This window comes from Triturus cristatus, chromosome 5_2, assembly GCF_964204655.1.
Source record: "Triturus cristatus chromosome 5_2, aTriCri1.1, whole genome shotgun sequence".
Taxonomy (NCBI): domain Eukaryota; kingdom Metazoa; phylum Chordata; class Amphibia; order Caudata; family Salamandridae; genus Triturus; species Triturus cristatus.
Genome location: NC_140588.1, coordinates 510,196,291 through 510,218,351, shown reverse-complemented (window position 1 = coordinate 510,218,351; position 22,061 = coordinate 510,196,291).

Genomic DNA, 22,061 nt, shown 5'->3' with positions numbered 1-22,061 from the left:
TTTGCCAAATGTAGACATTAAATGGATTGGTCAGAGAGGGTTAAAGTGGCACCAATTGATGCCATTGGTGAAATCCTTCATTCAAATCCAACACCCTGACCTCATAATAGTGCACTGTGGTGGCAATGACCTAGGCACTTTGACTGGGGTAGGTCTGGAAATGCTTATGAAGGACACCTTTGCACAACTGTTTACACTTTTCCCTAAAACTGCCTTTGTGTTTTCCAACATATGCCAAAGGCAAAAATGGAACTGGTCCAATCATTTCTGTCCGCAGATTGACAAAGCAAGAAAGCACGTCAACAAATCTGTTTCTGCTTTCCTCCGTGACTATGGTATGGGTGCCATTTACCACAACAACTTGCGTTATGACATGCAAGACATTTATAGAGGAGATGGTGTGCACTTCAATGATGAAGGGAACAGAGTCTTCCTCTTGAACCTTAGACTCTGCATCGGTACTTACTTGTAGGTACCACTAAAAAAATGACTTCATAAACACAACAGCTCTTTTTAGAGCTCCCTAATTTCTAAACTCTTAAATCTGCTTTTCATTTATTTTTTTTTATTTTTTTTACCGTACGCTTACCGTAAGCTTACCGTACGCGTACCCCGTGATTTTTTTTAAAATCAATAAATGTTTTTTTTGTACTTTTCTGTCCTTCTTTGACCCCCTTACAAATGTTAGGGGGTCTGTAACTCTCCTCATTGCCCCCTTTCCTTGTTTTCTCTGTTTTTTTTCTGAGTGAAACACACAAAATGGCGGCCGCCGCTTCCTGGTTTCGGCCGATTCGAATGTTTACTAAGATCTATGGGCCAATCAGAATCTCCTTCGCGCACGCCATGTTTCTTCCGTACGCTTACCGTAAGCTTACCGTACGCGTACCCCGTGATTTTTTTTAAAAATCAATAAATGTTTGTTTTGTACTTTACAGTCCTTCTTTGACCCCCTCACAAATGTAAGGGGGTCTGTAACTCTCCTCATTGCCCCCTTTTCTTGTTTTCACTCTTTTTTTTTCAGAGTGAAACACAGAAAATGGCGGCCGCCGCTTCCTGGTTTCGGCCGATTCGAATGTTTACTAAGATCTAAGAGCCAATCAGAATCGCGCTCGCGCACGCCACCGTACGCTTACCGTAAGCGTACGGTAAGCGTACCGTAAGCGGGCTCAGATATATATATTGATTTAAAGGCTATTTTCTCAGAATCTACTGAACAGATTTACACCAAACCTACAAAAGGCACTTCCTTGACCTAGGGACTACCTCTCTGCCAAATTTTGAGTAATTCTGTTCAGCCGTTCGGGCTGTAGCTCGTTCTAAAGGTCCTATGGAAAAATGCATGGGAAAAACGCATTTTGGGACCCCCCTTTTATCTCAGCCCCCGCTTGACGGATCCCCCCAAGACTTTCAGGGTAGGAGCGGAGCGTAGCGCCCCACCTATTTTGAGAAATTCGCGAGGATTCGTCGACCGGCGCCAAAGTTATTCAAAATAGAATGTTGAGGTTTTCCTATGGAAACGTGGTCCTAACTATAACTACCTACTGGCGACCGCCAGTAGGTAATATATATACACACATATATTGATATATTTAAATAAATATAAATGCAGTGTGTGCAAATCTAGTCCCCACAATATCGCTGCTGTCGATTAATGGCATCTCGTCCTGTATGGACCCCCCAGGATGTTGCCAGGATTAAGGAATCCATCCAAGCGCTGCTCCATGAGAAACAGCGAATGCCGTGCCCCCCGACCCCCTTACAATGCTCACGGTGGTGTTGCTCAACGCGTCATTAATCGACAGCAGCAATATTGTGGGGACTAGATTTTCACACACTGCATTTCCCAGAATCCATCTGGGACCGATCTCTCACCTGATTGGCCCATTGGAGGGCGTGTGACTGGTCAAATCAATGCGGTGGTGTGTGGCTGGTTATGTTGCGGTGGTACACCAAGAAGAAGGGCGTTCCGCCCGAAACGCGTCGTGATGACACTAGCAACTTGGCTTTATTAACACGCAGTTTGTATGCTGTCCTTCCTAGATTAAAGGCTTTCCACAACCAGGAGCATGCTCAAGTGCACTCTATTTGCTAAAGGCAAACTGTTGATGAATATATATATATATATATATCAACATGGTATGAGGATGTAATTGCCTCACACAGTTCTACCTTCCCAGGAATAATCAATCTGTGTTCAGAAATTTTCTAATAGTCTTGTTAGCCATACAGATGACAACATCCTCCCATCTTATTCGCAAAATTTATTTGTTATGACTTATAGCTCAGATAAATCAGGCCTGTGACATAGGAATTAGCTTTAAAGTCATTTGTGTATATTATACATTATTTTTGAAGTATATTTTTCATATACTTCTTTTGCACAGGCACTTTAGTATTTTTAGCACCGGTTCTTGAACTTTTTATAATTATATTGGGTACACTGTTATATTTTATGGTTGGCACACAGGGTCTAAATCTATTTAATAGACCTCAATTCAAAACATAATGTCTCCCGCATTTATGCTGTTATGTTGTTAGGATTGACACTAATTAGATTATATATAAAACACATATATAGAGTAGCTACAGAACTCCGGACATTGAAATGTAATATGCCTTTCAGCAATTAATTTTCTTTGCGTCAGGTATGCATCTGTGTATATATATATATATATATATACATATATTTTTTCTATGTCTATTGAAACATGTGACCCGGCACTTGCACTTTAAAAATGGTGATCCTCCATGTGAGCGCTGTCATGTGATCAAGGCAGAGGAGCTGACGAAACGCGTCATGGCGGAGTGTTGCTTGCAATAAAAACAAGTTAAGCACTTAACTGGGTCCATTCTCGTTCTGTTCCAGTACAGCGGAGTTGCAAGGCGAGCTTCCTTCACACATATATATATATATATATATATAAATATTCACTGAAAAAACCATAGGTTTCAGGGGTGTTATAGTTAGCTGGACTTTTCACTTGTACAAAACCATTGAAAATCCCCAGTTATAGTTAGTTCAGCTAACTATAACTTGCGCGCCCGCAATGCACTGCTGATGACGTCACATATTACATCACTCATGACATGGTCAGTGACATCACTCATGACATCACTGATGACATCTCAAATGACATCACTGATGACATCACTGGTTACATCATCCAGTGAATGTCTGTTTTTCTGAAAATTAAATATGTTTTATATATGTATATCTCAAGGTCGATGGAAGAATAAATGGGTATATAAGTGTCTAAATGGATGATTTGTTTTTGAAAAATTGATTGTGTAACTGACTGATTAAGTGTATCATAGTGAATACATGGCTTAGTGAGTAATGTTTAAATATGTAAATATCTGTATCAGTCTCTCACTTTGTGTATAAGTGGCTGCATGGGTTGGTGAGTAACTACATGGGTGTCTATATAAGTTATTAGTTGGTTTTTTGAGTATCAATCTGAGTGTCTGCATGGTTCGGTGGGGGGTATTACGTAGTGCATAGGTGCATGAATGAGTGACTCACTGTTTGTATGTGTTGAAGACAGCATGTGTGCAGGACTGTATGGGTGAATGAGTGTGTGTATGGGTGTGTTAGTGAGTTAATGACTGTCTCAATAGTGTCTTTATGAGTAACTACATATGTTTTAAACTAGTATATGTGACTATTGGTGTATATAAGTGAGTATATGTGAGAGTGAGAGATTGAAAGAGTTCCTGTATGAATAAGTATGTGTTTCTATAAGTGATTGTTTAAAAGACTAAGTATGTGTAAGTTTCCGTAGAAGTAAGTGTGGTGGTGTGTGTATAACTGTATATGCAAGTAAATGTATGTTTGATTCTTTATTAGCATGAGTGACTATGTGTGTGAGTAACTCTATGGATGAGTGGCATTGTGCAACAGGATGTATAGGTGTATGAGTACATATGATGAGTGAGTACATGTATGAGTGACTGTATAGGACTGTTGGTGAATGAGTGGATGTGTATGTGGATCTTAGAATTACTGAAGAGGTTGTTGTAACTGGTATTGGTGTGTCCATTGTTTTGAAAATTTTAGTCTCTATTTTTGAATGTGTGTATCAAAGGTTATATTAGGGTGAGAGGAGGTCTGCCACTCTATCACAAGGATGATGTCATCAGTGATGTCATCAGTGATGTCATTTGAGATGTCATCAATGATGTCATGAGTGATGTCACTGACCATGTCATGAGTGATGTAATATGTGACGTTATCAGCAGTGCATTGCGGGCGCGTGAGTTATAGTTAGCTGAACTAACTATAACGGGGGAATTTCAATGGTTTTGTACAAGTGAAAAGTCCAGCTAACTATAACACCCCTGAAACCTATGTTTTTTTCAGTGAATTTCTGAGGTTTTTTAAATTCTAATTCCTAACTATAACGTGCCTGAAACCTATGTTTTTTTCTGTGAATTTCAGAGGTTTTTTAAATGCTAATTTCTAACTATGCCTACAGAGATAGGACATGTGAAGAAAGAAGAAAAATGCACAGAAAGAAAAAAAAGAAGTGCAGAAAGAAGCAACAGAAGTCCTCAAAGACGAAGAAAAGTGCAGGAAGAAGGATAACGTGCAGAAAGAACAAAAAGAAGAGCAGAAAGAATCCTTGTTGCAAAATCATCCTGTACCCTCAACTTTTTCAGACGGATACTGGTGGTAACTGAGTCTGACTAACCAGTCCTAGAGCCAGTGCTATGTTAAAAGACACTTAGAATACAGTGAACACACCTACATACACTAGGGAACATTATGCGTTGGGGTCCCCCTGTGATTAGCATGACCTCCTCTGTAAGCCCCTAGTATATAATAGGGCAGGGGGATTAAAACTACCTCTTAAAACAGGCCACAGGGCGTTTTTGCACACGTTAACTCAGGCCCCGTCCCCTCCCTTCACCACTGTGTAAACACGCCCTGTGTCCGTTTTTAGTTGGGAGGTTAAGTTCATTTGAATCCTGAGGGTCCCTAGGGTCCAACTAGCCCACTAGGTACCTCCAGTAAGTGCCACAGAGCTGCGTTGCAGAGAGGTGTAAAAAGTGGCACAGCCTGGACCACCTCTCTGCAATGCAGCTCAGTGGCGCTTACTGGAAGCACTTGGTGGGCTAGTTAGCCCCCAGGGGCCCTCAGTATTGAAGGGAAATTATATCCCCAATTTAAAACGTGCCATAGTGCGTGTTTGCACACGTCACATCAGGCCCCGTCCCCTCCCTTCACCACTGTGTAAACGCGCCCTGTGGCTGTTCTAAGTTGAGAGATTAAGTCCCCTTGAATCCTAAGGGTCCCTAGGGTCAAACTAGACCACTAGGTACCTCCAGTAAGCGCCACAGAGCTGCGTTGCAGAGAGGTGTAAAAAGGGGCTTGGCCTCAGAACACCTGTCTGCAGCGCAGCTCCCTGGCGCATACTGGAGATGCCTGTTGGGCTAGTTGGCCCTCAGGGACCCTCAGTATTGAAGAGGAATTAATTCCCCAACTTACAACTCGCCAGGGGGCGCGTTTGCAGAGTGCTGCATGGAGGGGGCATGGCCTCCGGCACGATGCCAGTCTTTTATTTATTTTAATTTTTTAAGAAGGGGGGCTGTGTGGTTCCCCTTCTTATTCTAATTTATTGGCCCTGATTACCCCATCCCCCAGGGCCTGTCTCCTAATTATATTTTTTTACCCCAATCCCCAGGGTCGGACACTTTTTTTTATTATTTTTAAAAAATATATATTTATAGACACACCTAGGACATGCTGGACAAACCGTATGTACCTATCACCATGACGATTTGAGTGATATTCATTAAAAGGCGACTATGCATACAATGAATCCACGTGGAATGTATTTACACCACTAGTGAAGCTCTGACATGTCTGATGCCCTACCGTGCCTAATCCCGGTAGACACCCTTGTCGTTTATTTATACAAACATGGGTAGCTATTGACGGGCACATTTAATACACATGCACACCAAGCCATTCAAAGGGGATTCGACAAAAATTCGACAAAAACTATGTAAGAAACCCCCCTCACGGTTAATAAAACACACATCCACTGCCGGATGTGTAATACTTTTTATTTTACACTCTGGAAAGGGGACGAACATCACTTGAGAGTCACAGCGCGCTCCTGGCAGAGCCCAATGCTGTGTTACACCCACCATTGCCTGCCGAGTGCCACACACCTCTGTGTTGTATTCCACCAGCTAGTGCATATGCTATGACACTCTCTAGCCCATGTGCACTGTAACACCACCCCGTGAATATGTCATGCCACACTTGTCTTCGCACGGGTTATATTGCCCCATCTAACGTGCCTTCCTCGATGCCTATGTTATAACGCACAGTGCTATGCCATACATATTACAATCTGGGATCCATATCTTTGTCACAGTGCATATGCAACGTTACACTCCCCAGCACATATTTTATATTACAACTTTAGAGACTAGTTAGGTTTCACAACACTGCCCTGTGCATAGTACACTCCAAGGTGCACATCGCATAGCACGCGCTAGTGCCTGTGCTATCTCGCGCTCTCCAATGAATCTGTCATTGCGCACAATGTATTGCATATTATATTTCACGCCCGGTTCATCTTATATCACACTTTTTGGTGCATAGTTTATACCATACACTATATCTAGTTTATATTTTCAATCGTGCTCTCAGGAGTATGTTCTATATAACACTGTGTTCACCTGCCCTTTTCACGGGCATTACATTTTGCGATAGGGGGTGGAGGGTCAGGGGGTGTTTCTGCCAAGTGAGCCCGGAGTCACAGTCACAAACGTCCTCTTCTTCCTGAATAAAAGTGAGATTATGCTGCATACTTGTTCATATTTTAAGTAGTTCGCACAGACACACGTTTTAAAAACAATAAAGTTCCTAATACCCGCCTTCTCTGAACAGTTAGCTTGCTGCCCCATCCCCCTCCTCCCTATCCTCTGTTGTGTGAATCCATGGACTATCCTCCTCCCTCCTGCCATGCATGGTCTGATGTGCTGCCACTGCCCTCAATTTAGTATGATATACCAGTCCCCTCCTCCTGCCCTCCATTGCCCAATTCTATGCCCCATCATTGACCTCCTGCTTAAACTCTGTGCTTAGCTTGCTGCCCCTATTCTCCTTCCCCCTGCCCTCCGATGTCTTTGTGCATGCCCCTGCTCCATCCTTGTTGCCCACCATGTTCCATGGACCTGCTACTCCTATCTACTCTGAGTGTTCTGTTGAGCTGCCACTCCCCTTCCACCTGCCTAGCATTGTCAGATGGCTGTAACCTGTCCCTGCCACCTCCACCCTGCCTGTCCACATGCCATGCCCCTATCCTCTTCCTCCTGTCCTACATGGTCCATTGTACTGCCACACCCTTCTGCCCTCCCTGGTCTGTTGTGCTGCAACTGCTCCTCCTGCCTGCCCCGTGCGGTCTGTTGTGAGGCCCCTTACCCTGAACTTTCTTGTCTGTGCACAGGTCCTGACCCTCCCTTCTATCCTCCATCGTCCTTTGTGCATGCCCCTGCACCCTCCTTCTTGCCCTTCATAGCCATTGTGCTGCCACTAACCCTCCCACTTGCCATGCATGGTCTTCTGTGCTGCCATGGCCCCTCCCACCTTCCCTGTGTGGTCAGTTAGCTGCCCCTGACCCCCTCCCACCTTCCCTCCATGGTCTGTGTGTATGCCATCACAGTCTCACTGTTGCTCTTCAATGTGTGTCTTGCTTCTAGTGCCCATCCTGCCTGACCTCCATGGCTATCTTGCTGCTCCTGCCCTGCCCCCTTGCCCCCATCCCTCTGTTTACATGTGCAGACCCCTACTCTCTCCCTCCTGGCTTGTCTGTCCCATTGTAATGCCCCTGATCCGTCCCTCCTGCCCTTTATGGTCTGTTATGCTGCAGCTTTCTCTCCTGTCTGTCCATTATGGTCAGCTAGCTACCATTGCCTCTTGCCCCTCTGTTCTCTGTTGTCCATGTGCATGGTCCTGTCCCCTCCCTCTTGCTTTCTATGGATTGTTGTGCTGCACTCCCGTCCCGCATGCCCTGTGTGGTGTATTGTGCTGCTGCAAACCCTGATGCCTGCCCTGCAGGGTCAGTTTGGTGCACCTCTCCATGTCCCTCCTGTCCTCTGTTATCCAAGTCCATGTCCCTACCCCATTTTCTTCCATGATCCAATGTACCATACTTGCGAACATTTTGAACTTGGTAAGAGGGAGATTTTGAAAAAAAACTGGGGTATTGATTTTCCCCTTTGAGTTACATTGAAAAAGAGGAGATTGTAGACAGGAGACAGATCAAATAAAGCCCATTTGAGCTTAAAAACATTGGACGTTTCCTGGCTGAATCGGGTCTGTTGGCATCTTTGGTTGTACTACTATTGCCTCTTCCTTCTGCCCACAATGGTCTATCACATTGCCACAGCCTCTCTTGCAAGTCCTGTATTGTTGGTTTGTTGCCCCTGCCCCCCTTTCCACTGCCCTCCATAGTCTGTTGTGCTACCACGGCCCTTCCTGCCTGCTCAGTGTGGTTAAATTGTTGCCTTTGCACCCTCCTACCTGCCTTCAATTTTCAGAGTCCGTGCCCCTGGCCTCTGCCTCTCAACAGTATCCTAATGAACAACTAGATTGCTAACATTCTATATTTATTACAAAAGTGTGGAACGCCTGACGTCATCTTGATGTAATCAAAACTGTAATACCTAGAGCATTTCCTTTGGAAATTACATATCTGAGAGGGTCTTATTGGCATCAAAATTATGGTTAGTGCTCTAAAAGACTAAAATAAGGACATATTTTCTGAGTTTTCAAATAGCGACAAAGCACTTTTAAATTATTTGTTATCTTTATGTTTTTTTATCCAGTTGACCCCTTGATTAAATGTTGCACTTAGGGGAGAGGATGTGGTGTTACTTCCAGAACTGCAGACTTTGCAACTGGGGAACCAGGTTGGAGTTTCTGCTTCAGCTCGACATTCTGTGATTCTGGTCAAATCACTTAGTCTCCCCATGTCTACAACCAAAATGAATTTGTTCTTGTGTGATGTAACCAATGCTCATGTAAAGCACTCCAATACCTGACAAGTCTGCACTATATAACACTGCAAAAACACAAAATAATAAGTGTTTTGCACACTTCTGTCATTGGGCTATATTTGGGCTACATCTGGGTGATTTTGGGCTACATTTGGGCTCGTTTGGCTCCGGTGGCCATCTTGGGAGATATATTTGTTATGAAGTTTCCTAATTTCCTCATGTACTGCGGTCTCCTCAGTAGGAAATGCTTTCAGTTTTTTACTTTGATTCCATCATGAAGGTATTCAGATATGTCACACATTTGCCATAAATTCTGAAAGTTAGCCCTCTAGTTGCTCATTAGATCACTGTAGTAAAACTACTGTTCACCATGGAAGTCTGCTCCTGCTATTAAAAGTGCATGTTTCAGTCTGCATGTCAGAATTTTTTAATGAAATAGAAGAGGATTTGAGAAGTCACTCAAAATGTGCCCTCATTTTCTTTCTTCAGCATTAATCATAACTATCTATGGCAAAATGAACCCCCTCATTGTGTTCCTTTTTAAATTAAATGTTTTAAGTGTTACCAGTTTATTCCAATCAAGATGGCTTCAGGTGTGCCATACTTTTGTCATAATGAAGACAGTAAGCGCTCTAGTTGTTTTTAAGAACACTCTGGGACATTCTGTCATTGGGCTATACTTGGGCTACATCTGGGTGATATTTGGGCTCTTTTGTCTCTGGTGGCCATCTTGGGAGACTTATTTGTTATGAAGTTTCCTAATTTCCTCATTTACTGCAGTCTCCTCAGTAGGAAATACTTTCAGCTTTTTACTTTGATTCCATCAAGAAGGCATTCAGATGTGTCACACATTTGCCATAAATTCAGAATGTTAGCACTCTTTTTGCTCATTGGATCACTGTAGTAAAGCTATTGCTCACCAGGGAAAACTGCTGCTGGTATTGAAAGTGCATGTTTCAGTCTGCATGTCAGAATTTTTTAATGAAATAAAAGAGGATTTCAGAAGTCAAAATGTGCCCTAGTTTTTCTTTCTGCAGCACTAATCATACTTGTTATGGAAAAATGAACCCCCTCATTTTGTTCCTTTTTAAATTAAATGTTTTAAGAGTTACCACTTTAATCCAAGCAAGATGGCTTCAGGTGTGCCATACGTTTATCATAAGTGGGACTGTTAGCGCTCTAGTTGTTCTTTGGAACACTCTGGGAAGCTGCAGTAGAACACAAAGGAATCAACTGACAGTCTCTGCCCTTGTTGGATGTACATGTTTTACTGAGAATGTCAGACTTCATTCTCACATGACTGAGAAAGATAATGTGAATTTACAGAAAATGAGCTCTCAGTTTAGCTCACCTTCCAAACCTCTGTGGGAAAAGCATGAGAAAATATTTTTCTCTCAATCATGATATCCCAGCAAAAGGCTTTTTCACATGGTGAAATCACCTTAGAACATACTACAATTCCTAAAATTAGTATGGTACCATCAACAAATGATTTATAATGTAACTAAAGTCTTAAAACCTTCTATTAACTGCAATGCTCTTTAATGAGGTGCTATCATGTATACTGGTCCCAAGATGGCTGCCAACACTTCTTGGATGAAGTGCTGACAGCCAATCAGATCTCAGGATGAGATGTGTGGTTAGGCTCCGCCCACATATATATATGATTTTACTTTTGATTTTCTCAGGAACTACTGAACAGATTGACACCAGACCTGCAAAAGGCACTTCCCTGAGCTGAGGACTACCTCTCTGCCAAATTTCAAGTAATTCTGTTCAGCCGTTCGGGCTGTACCTTGGACTAAAGGTCCCTATGGAAAATTGCATGGGGAAAACGCGTTTTGAGACCCCCCTTTTTTCTCAGCCCACGCTTGACAAATCCCCCCGAGACTTTCAGGGTGGGAGCGGAGCAGAGCGCCCCACCTATTTTGAAAATTTTGTGAGGATTCGTCAACCGGCGCCAAAGTTATTCCAAATAGAATGTTGCCGATTTCCTATGGAAACACAGTCCTAACTATAACTATCTACTGGCGACCGCCAGTAGATAAAATATATATATATATATATATATCAAGAACCACCTCTCCAGCAAAGAAAGGAAAGAGGCCACTCGGGTAATCCGTTTGGAAGCCTTTAATTGGAAACAGCACAGCATAATGCATTTCGGCATGACTTGCCTTCCTCAGATGCTACTGCCATCACGGTGAGTCTCCACCCACGTCTTATGAGCTATCCTGCTTGTCCCGGATTGGGTAATTAGTTCCGACCTCCAAATCACATGTCCTTTTCAACCGAAATGGTTCGAATAGCACTGCAAATCCCAGAGAGCACTGCTCCCTGGTGGGTTTTTCGTGGAGAAGGAACCACTATTCAGGGCAAAGACGTGGTAATAAACATGGAGTGTCCGTTAAAATATATTCCTCGGGCTCCCTCAGGTCCCCTTGACATTCCGGCCTCCCGTGTAAGTGCCTGCCAGGACGTAGGTCGTCAAAATGGTAGTTGCGATCCTTCGTGCGATCACGAGCTGCACCTGGCAGCGGTCCTGGCTGAAACATCATTGGAGGCGTGCAGGAGTTATTTCGATCCCTCGAAAAAAGACACAACAGCAAAAGCTGGAGCCAGCATACCTCCTGCCTCTTAGTGGAATGGGGCCTCTTGGAACACCTCTGGCTGGTGCACAAAATAGAATCAAGAACCACCTCTCCAGCAAAGAAAGGAAAGAGGCCACTCGGGGAATCCGTTTGGAAGCCTTTAATTGGAAACAGCACAGCATAATGCATTTCGGCATGACTTGCCTTCCTCAGATGCTACTGCCATCACGGTGAGTCTCCACCCACGTCTTATGAGCTATCCTGCTTGTCCCGGATTGGGTAATTAGTTCCGACCTCCAAATCACATGTCCTTTTCAACCGAAATGGTTCGAATAGCACTGCAAATCCCAGAGAGCACTGCTCCCTGGTGGGTTTTTCGTGGAGAAGGAACCACTATTCAGGGCAAAGACGTGGTAATAAACATGGAGTGTCCGTTAAAATATATTCCTCGGGCTCCCTCAGGTCCCCTTGACATTCCGGCCTCCCGTGTAAGTGCCTGCCAGGACGTAGGTCGTCAAAATGGTAGTTGCGATCCTTCGTGCGATCACGAGCTGCACCTGGCAGCGGTCCTGGCTGAAACATCATTGGAGGCGTGCAGGAGTTATTTCGATCCCTCGAAAAAAGACACAACAGCAAAAGCTGGAGCCAGCATACCTCCTGCCTCTTAGTGGAATGGGGCCTCTTGGAACACCTCTGGCTGGTGCACAAAATAGAATCAAGAACCACCTCTCCAGCAAAGAAAGGAAAGAGGCCACTCGGGGAATCCGTTTGGAAGCCTTTAATTGGAAACAGCACAGCATAATGCATTTCGGCATGACTTGCCTTCCTCAGATGCTACTGCCATCACGGTGAGTCTCCACCCACGTCTTATGAGCTATCCTGCTTGTCCCGGATTGGGTAATTAGTTCCGACCTCCAAATCACATGTCCTTTTCAACCGAAATGGTTCGAATAGCAAAGCAAATCCCAGAGAGCACTGCTCCCTGGTGGGTTTTTCGTGGAGAAGGAACCACTATTCAGGGCAAAGACGTGGTAATAAACATGGAGTGTCCGTTAAAATATATTCCTCGGGCTCCCTCAGGTCCCCTTGACATTCCGGCCTCCCGTGTAAGTGCCTGCCAGGACGTAGGTCGTCAAAATGGTAGTTGCGATCCTTCGTGCGATCACGAGCTGCACCTGGCAGCGGTCCTGGCTGAAACATCATTGGAGGCGTGCAGGAGTTATTTCGATCCCTCGAAAAAAGACACAACAGCAAAAGCTGGAGCCAGCATACCTCCTGCCTCTTAGTGGAATGGGGCCTCTTGGAACACCTCTGGCTGGTGCACAAAATAGAATCAAGAACCACCTCTCCAGCAAAGAAAGGAAAGAGGCCACTCGGGGAATACGTTTGGAAGCCTTTAATTGGAAACAGCACAGCATAATGCATTTCGGCATGACTTGCCTTCCTCAGATGCTACTGCCATCACGGTGAGTCTCCACCCACGTCTTATGAGCTATCCTGCTTGTCCCGGATTGGGTAATTAGTTCCGACCTCCAAATCACATGTCCTTTTCAACCGAAATGGTTCGAATAGCACTGCAAATCCCAGAGAGCACTGCTCCCTGGTGGGTTTTTCGTGGAGAAGGAACCACTATTCAGGGCAAAGACGTGGTAATAAACATGGAGTGTCCGTTAAAATATATTCCTCGGGCTCCCTCAGGTCCCCTTGACATTCCGGCCTCCCGTGTAAGTGCCTGCCAGGACGTAGGTCGTCAAAATGGTAGTTGCGATCCTTCGTGCGATCACGAGCTGCACCTGGCAGCGGTCCTGGCTGAATATATATATATATATATATATATGAGAAGTGTACTTGATCTCCCAAAGCTTGCACTTCCTTTGCAGCGGTAAGAGAGACCCGGACTCCAAAATACGTGGCAAAATAGGTTGTTTTTATTCTTTCAAGCCGTTATATCCTTTCCTTCTCCCGTCTTTCATTACATGATTTTCTTATTATGTATTATTCGTTATTTCACTCAGTTCTTATTTTTTGTTGATATTTCCTCTTTATTTTTATAGTTCATTTTCTATTTTTATTTTTTATCTTCTTTTGTTTCACATTGTTTTTTTTTTGTTTTTATTGGGAAGCTGTAGTTAATTATATATATATATATATATATATATATATATATATATATATATATATATATATTTTATCTACTGGCGGTCGCCAGTAGATAGTTATAGTTAGGACCGTGTTTCCATAGGAAATCCGCAACATTCTATTTGGAATAACTTTGGCGCCGGTTGACGAATCCTCGCAAAATTTTCAAAATAGGTGGGGCGCTCCGCTCCGCTCCTACCCTGAAAGTCTCAGGGTGGTTCGTCAAGCGGGGGTCGAGAAAAAAGGGGGGTCCCAAAACACGTTTTCCCCATGCATTTTTCCATAGGACCTTTAGTCGAAGGTACAGCCCAAACGGCTGAACAGTATTACTTGAAATTTGGCAGAGAGGTAGTACTCAGGTCAGGGAAGTGCCTTCTGCAGGTCTGGTGTCAATTTGTTCAGTAGTTCCTGAGAAAATCAAAAGTAAAATCATATATATGTTATAAGGTGTATATTACAACGGCAACCAAACAGTGCCTATAATAAGAGAGATGATGTAACAACAATTAGATTAAACCATCGAAACGCGTCGACGCAGCACTACAACACAATCTGTGGGAACAGCTTTTTTTGCAGACACTGTATTCGTATATTGTGTATAGGAAAAGCCTTTTTGAAATTTATCAACGGATGTGTTACCTAATGACAAATTGTACTGTCTATCTCTGTCTCTCTGTTTTAAGTTTGCGGGATTGTTAATTGATGGGTTTAGTTATTGTTTACTGTTGGGTCCGAAAAACTGTACCAAAGTAAGGTGTATTAATTGTGCTTTTGAATTTAGTAGAATTTATTCTAAGTACATATGTTATTTGTATGTTGGTAACAGGCGCATTCATGACAGGATCATAAATTGCTTTTGTTTTGCTTATTTTTAACTGGATTTTAATAAAATATGATGTTTTTATTAAATTGTATAGTGGTATGACTTATATTAATTAGACATATCTTAACACATGGGCTTATGATTGTGTATCTGAATATAGCAATTCAGTTTTCCAACACGATTAATTCCTACATTATATTATACCACGGGAAAATTCTTTTTACTAGAAAATAGTACCCTATTCCCCTGGTCGGCTTAAGGGGTCTCTCTCATTTTTTCTAAACAATAAAACAAACTATGCATTTAACTGCAAAAAACATAAGTTAACGTTTACTAAAAAAGGACACAAATGAAAACAAAATTCAAACTATATTAAACCAACCAATGAAATAACACTTTAAACAACTTTGGCCTATAAAATCAAACATACAATTAAACCAATAATATAAAAGGTACACTAATTAAAACAAATAAATACTCCGAAAATGACAAAAACTGCAAGAGGAGAAAACCCTGCCTGATTCTCACAACAAATAAGACAAAAAGAAATAATACATCTCAACAACTCCATAATCAAATAAGCAACACTTATATTTAAGTTAAAATGTAACTGTTTTTAAACTTAAAAATATGAATTAACAAAAAATCAGCAACACGTTGTAACTTTTATCTTTCTACATAGACTACCTAAATGAAAAAAATACAACTTCCAAACCAACGTAGTGCCAGAAAAAGATAACTCTAAAAAAGCACCAAGAACAAATAACAAAGAAAGTATAACTAAGTAATGAATTGTAAACTCACCAAAAGAGCGACCAATAACAAACCTAACTCCCTAAACCTTGACAAACTAGCAACAAAATACAATTTTTTTATTAATCTAACTTTTTTTCTCTTTTAACAGAGAAGTAAGCATCTGTTAAAACAAGTTCAAAATAAAAGCTTGCAAAACTGTGCAACACTTCTCAACAAAACATACAAGTAAGTAAACAAATTATAAGTAACTGCATTTTTTAACACGTGCAGTTGGGTTCTGCCCAATCAGTACGCCTGGAATTTGTACTTTTTTTGATCTCACTACGGGTGTCTCACTCACAGTAATCAGATGGCAAATGGACTGCACATGCTTATCACCAGTGCCACCATTTAAAATAAGGCTGCTGCGATGCAGCAAGGGTAAGGGGCACTTGACTGGTTACATGTGAACATGTGTGGAAAATTTAATGATGTATCTTCTAAAATGATATCTGTACAGCTTATGGGTCATCCAGTGTCTAAATATTTCCCTGGTGCAGCTCAGGATCAGAGTCCAGGCCTTTTGTCACCCTGCTGTGTCTAGTTAATTAAATTGCTTTCCAGCAGCAGAAACAAAGGCTGCCTCACGCAGAAGGAGCAATTAACAATGCTTCTCCCAGTTCCTGATTAGGAAGGGGTGGGCAAAAAGATCTACATCAATCACTTAGCTGTCACAGTGTATCGGGGATGGGTCTACCCAAGCTTAGTGAACAAAGAAGAGTGCCCAGACAACTGGAGCCTACCCAGGAGGGGGGACTAGCTTTGAACTTTTACTGTCCAAGGCCCTGGCAGTTATGTCGGCGAGGGGTGGAGCTGAGACACCAGGAGCTGATGTGACCAGAGACTCCTGGATGACACCATTTAGAACTGCTCCAGCATGCTGTGCTGGAGGGTTGGGACAGGGGTGGAGAGGTGACCTGGTACCCTAGGATTGGCCAGGGATGCCTGACTTCTGGAACCTGCTGCTATAAACACTCTTGCACAAAGGGGAGCCTCTGTCTTGCCTGTGAATGTTTCTGCAATTTGCTGCTGGATCCTGGGACCTTCATAAAGAACTGGAAATTTTAATCCCCTGACCCCCACGCAGGACCAAAGACTCTGCCCTGTTGACCACAGGACCAGTGGGTCTCCCCAAGGTCCATTACACCCCCTGAGGACCTCTTGGGGGAAAGCCCTGGTATTTCATGTGACCAGAAACTAAGATCAGGAGGAGAACTGGCGCAGGGACCCAGGAGAACTAGCTGTTTGAGGACTTCACCAATTTGGAGGTAAGGTGGGTTGCTGCAACTGCCCATGGTGGCTAGAGCTTGCCACCAAGAGTAGAATGAGCCTAGAATCATCCAGATCAGCACAACTGGACTTCTCCAGTGAGTGCAGGAAGTGGACCTAGGAACCCCATCCCTGGGTCTTGAGGATGAGGGGGCATAATTCCACCCCCCACCAGAGCGATAAGGGGCCCAGGATCCCATCCCTGGGCCCCAAAGGTGAAGGCACTGTGAAGGAGCATCGTACACTCCCACGCCAAAGCAGCAAGGGGCCCAGGACCCCATCCATGGGTCCTGAGGCAATGAGGAAGAAAGGGAGAGTGCTGCTGCACCCCCCAACTGTGGCAGGCTCATTGCTACTCTACGTGCCCATGTTTGGGGGAGCAGGCGGCCACCACTTGAGCCACGTGGCTCCCTGCCCTGCTGGAGCTGGCAGGGAGGAAAGGATTGCCGGCTCCCATGGTTGCACTCATGAGGAGCTGGCTAGGAGCAGCCCAAGGTGGGCTCCAGAGGCTGCCCCCACAGTAAGGAGGCCTTCAGGGTGCCGGGGTGGGACCGCGCACCCCCTCCAACTCTGAGGAAAAAAGAAGGAGACGTGGCATGAGGCTGCAACAAAAACACGGACAAAAGGAAAAAGGCATCACGGCTATCCCTGCCCAGTGGTAGAGCTGATACCACTGCTCCCAGAGGAGCACCCCATAATGCCCTGCAGGCCTGATCATTTTGACCTGATCATTTTGTAGCAATCTCTCCCTTTGTGGTAGCCCCAGGATGACGAGTCACCACCAACGGCATCAGGAAGGCGCAGCCTTTCCTCACAAAGGATTTCAGAAGTCCCCCACCGTAAGTTAGGGGGGACCCCAAAACATTCACCATCCAAGGATTTTCCTTATATTTTCAAGCATTGCCAAGCTGGAGATTTTGCTCTACAGCTGGGAGTGCTGCACCCTCTAGGGGTTATGTGTATGGTTACAATGTAGTATCTTTACAATGTGATGCCCTCTAGGGACTGCTTTTATAAGTGCAGTTTGAAAGTGAAAAATGCATAAAAAGTACACAGACACAGGTTTTACTCATGTTAAATGCTTTATAGATCCACCATAATGATGTTCTTTTTAATGGAGTTTTATTTAGCGCAAACTTGACCCGAAGGTATTGGGTATCAGAGCGCTTTACACGAGTACCAGTTGCGTTACTTGAGAACACATTCATTTTTGTTAGACGGGGAGATTAAGTGATTTTCCCAGAATCACAGGATTTTGCGGGTCCTTGGCGAGGTCGAACCTGGTTCCCCAGATTTGAGGTCGACCGCCCTTGCCGCTAAGCTAACTGCTCTTCCCGATATTTGTTTCACCAGTATTATTAAGTGCATTGATGCTGGAGAATTATTTTTGACAATTGCTGGTAAGTATACAATGATGATTTTAACTTGTGTTTTTTTGCTCTTAATCCTTTACAAAACTAATAGACCCACCTGATATAGTTGTGTGACCCCTTTATTATTGCATAGCATTTAGTAGTGTGTGTATAATAATTGCACTTCTCCATTTTCTAAAGAAAAAGTACTGACTGGATAATCATTTATTGAGTGGTATTATTGCGTGCCAGTGATTACTAGCCCACACCACCTCCCCTGAGTAGGGCTTGGACTGCTCTGCCTCACTACCCTGAGAGTCAAGTGCTGCAAGAGGGTGCTTGGTTCCCAGTAAGGAGAATTGTGGACCTATTACTTGTGCAGGCCACACAACTAATAGCCCAATCTCTTACAACATGTTAATAATAAACATGCAAAAGTTAAATTATAATATATATATTTATAATATTAAACTACTTACAGATATAATGACGGAGACTGCCAAATGTATTACTTCACAGAAAGGAGATCAACTATTAAATCACAAGGGCTACGCCTACAGCCAAGAAAGTGCATCAACAGAAAATACAAACTGGAAATGTACTAAATGTTACACAAATGTATGTTATGGGAGGGCAACTACAAAAGATAACACTGTAATTAATGTTGGAGAGCACAATCACCCACCAAATGTGACAGAAATAGAAGCATGAGAAATATTGCAATATGTAAGAGGCAAGCAGAAGCTCTCAGGAACCTACTAACAAAATTCTTAAAGACATATTACCCAATTAATTGCATGCACTAAAAAAGCCATCAGCAATACCCCCCTACCCTAAGAGGATTCCAAGACACAGACATACCTGACCATTTAAAAATAACTCATAATGAGAAACTCTTCTTTTTACATGACATTAAAAATAATGAAAAACAATGTCAAACCTGGATAATGGATGGGACCTTCAAAATGTGTCCCAAACCATTTACTCAGAAAACATCTTTTTCACCTGTGTTTTACTACCAAACAAAGAAAGTAGCACCTACTATGAACTCCTAACCTAAAGCAAACAACAAACTAATAACTACTATCCCCCAAAAATTATCATAGACCTTGAACAAGCCACGATTCAAACAATTCTAAAAATATACCCCCACACATCCGTACAAGGCTGTTACTACCACTTTAATCCAACTATATGGCGACACCTCCAAAAATCTACACTTACAGCTCAATTATGAGTTTGACGGTGCAGCAAACCCGTGTGACAACCGCCCACCAAATAATTACTTTTTTTGTCATTGACGGGAGATTCTTTTGCTGTTCCCACGACTGTGCCTATGGAATAGGCACCGCAAAGGGACCGTGAAAGGAAGTTCCAGCACAGCATGGACTTGAAAGTCAATGCTGTGCTGGACCTCTGTGTATGCACACAGGGGGGCACCTCTTGTGTCCCCCCTGTGTGAATCCACAAGGCGTGAGTCAAGAGGTGACCCTGCAGGGCCTCCTTTCTTTCATCTCAGCCACTGTTTTCATGGTGGAAAGACCTCCATGAAATCAGTAGTGGTGGATATGAAAGTCGTAATATGCTTAGCGGACCACGGAAATCCTGCCAAGCATATAGATGCCTCTTGACGGCTGTGCAACTGCCAGGGAATGTTGGTTGCCTGGTGGAGTCGGTGGTCACATGCCAACACAATAACTAGGGTCATATTGTGGCGGTCGAAAGACCATCACCGCCGCGCCACCACGAGTCTGGCAGTCCTCAGACCACCAGACTCGAAATTAGGCCCTAACTGTAGAATACTACACTAGCAGCCAATTTGCCTTCGAAATAAAAAAATGTTTACCACCAGCCTACGTCCTTTTCGCAGAGTTAGCCAACCACTGTACCTTACCAATAGAATCCCTTTCTACCAACAAAATGAAAACAAACATAGTCCTCCAATGGACTATTTCAAAGACACCGGGGTCGGTAGACTACATCGGTCAGGACACAGACACCTAGCCAAATTCCAGATACCATGGTGGATTTTCTATGACAGCACCTTGGCACATAAAGCCAAAGCAAATAAAGCAGTGAAGGATGACACAATGCCTTGCAATCCACACTAGGCAGAACTCAACCTACATTGTATAAATGTATTGAAGCATTACAGAAAGAGTAAAGCTGACAAAAACTGAGGAGCTGATTACAAGTCTGGCGGTCTTCCAATTGCCAGACTCGTGGTGGCGCAGCAGTGGCGGTCTACCATTTAGCCGAATACAATGTTCACCATTTCATCGGTGGAGGACCGCTGGCTGCGCCTGAGAACAGTTGTTCCCTGGCGGTGGCGCAGCTGCAACACAACTCAATATGCTGAGCAGAGACTGGTGCAGTCCTGCTCAGCATACTACGAGTTCCTGCACTGCAAGCCATTTCATGGCGGAGCCCCGCCATGAAAAGGCTGGCAGTTCAGGAACAAAGGGGGCCATTTCCACCCCGCCATGGGGATACAGTCAGGGAGGCACAATACGTACCACCCTGTCTGTATTCCCACGAAGGTCTAGCACAACATGGACATTCACGTCTATACAGTGCTGGAACGTTTTTGCCGTTCCCATTGCGGTGCCTGTTTTCCAGGCAAAGGACAAATGACCACCCGCCGTATTACGAGTTGAACTCATTCAACTCATATTACGACAGGCGATCCTAGAGCGGGTTTGGCGCAGCAGTGCCGATGAAGAGCTGGTGCAACTGCGTCAAAATCGTAATCAGGCCCTAAGAATAGAACAATCTGTTACCCAAATTGACCTTAAACTTAGCAAACAAACTAAAAGAATGTACAGCAGCTACAATTTAAAGTAAAACTCTTCATAAATCACAAAGGACTACATTACTTAGAAATGATAGCTAAAAGCATGTTATAAAATAAATAGTAACCTACCAAAGACCTCAAACGATAAACCAACATACCAAATACTTTTTAAAAAAATATTAACCCCTTCGCTGCTAGGCCTCCCCCCCCACCCACCCCCCCTCCCCTGTGCTAGGCTTTTTTTTGGCTATTTGGGGTAATGCGCGCTTAGGCCCCTGTAACTTTTTGACCACATAAGGTATTCATGCCAAATTTGCGTCCTTTTCTTCCAACACCATGGGGGTTCTAAAGGTACCCAGGGTTTGGGGATTCTCCTGGAGGGGTCCCATATATTAGCCAAAATACAGCTACATTTTGTTTTTTTGGGAAAAATGGGAAAAAAGGGCTGCAAATGAAAACGTCTGGGTTCTTCCCTGCAAATGGTATCAAAAAAGGATTTGTAGGGATGAAATCACCATTTTCCCAGCTTTTAGGGAATGAAAGACTTTTGTCAGAAACCCAACATTTTTCACACAGTTTTGGCATTTTTCTGGGACATAGCCCATTTTTGCCATTTTTTGTGCTTTTAACCTCCTTCCAGTTAATGGTAGAAATGGGTATGAAAGTAATAATGGATCCTAGAAAGCTATACATTTCAGAAAAGCAGACAAAATTCTGAATTCATCAAGGGGTCATTTGTGTAGATCCTTCAAGGATTCTTTATAAAAACTAACAGTTAAAATTGAAAATTAGTTGAAAAAAACAGCCTTTTGTGTCAACGTTTTCACCTGTAACCTCTTCTAATTATGACAGCTCTTTCAAAGCAATATACCGTTACATCCGCTGGACCTTTCTGGTTGTGGGGATATATAGGACTTGTAGGTTCACCAAGAACCCGAAAAACCCAGAGTCAAAAACTGAGCAGCAATTTGCAATGGCTTTTTATTATGTACCGGGTATATAGCAATTATTGTGGGAAAATGTATACATGGAAAAATCGGTATGAAAGACACCTATGTATTCTGAAATGGGAACAAAAATTATAGAGTTTAGAAACAGTAGATATTTGCCCATTTTCGAAATTGGGAATACTCATACTAGCATGAGAATTATCGGTCATTTTTCAAAATGACTTCTTTTTTACACAATGTCTTTCATTTTGAAGGCAGAAATGCATCGAAAGCCAATAGGTAATAACAGTTGCTTTACAAGTCTGAATTACCCTAAGACTCCCGATAAATATG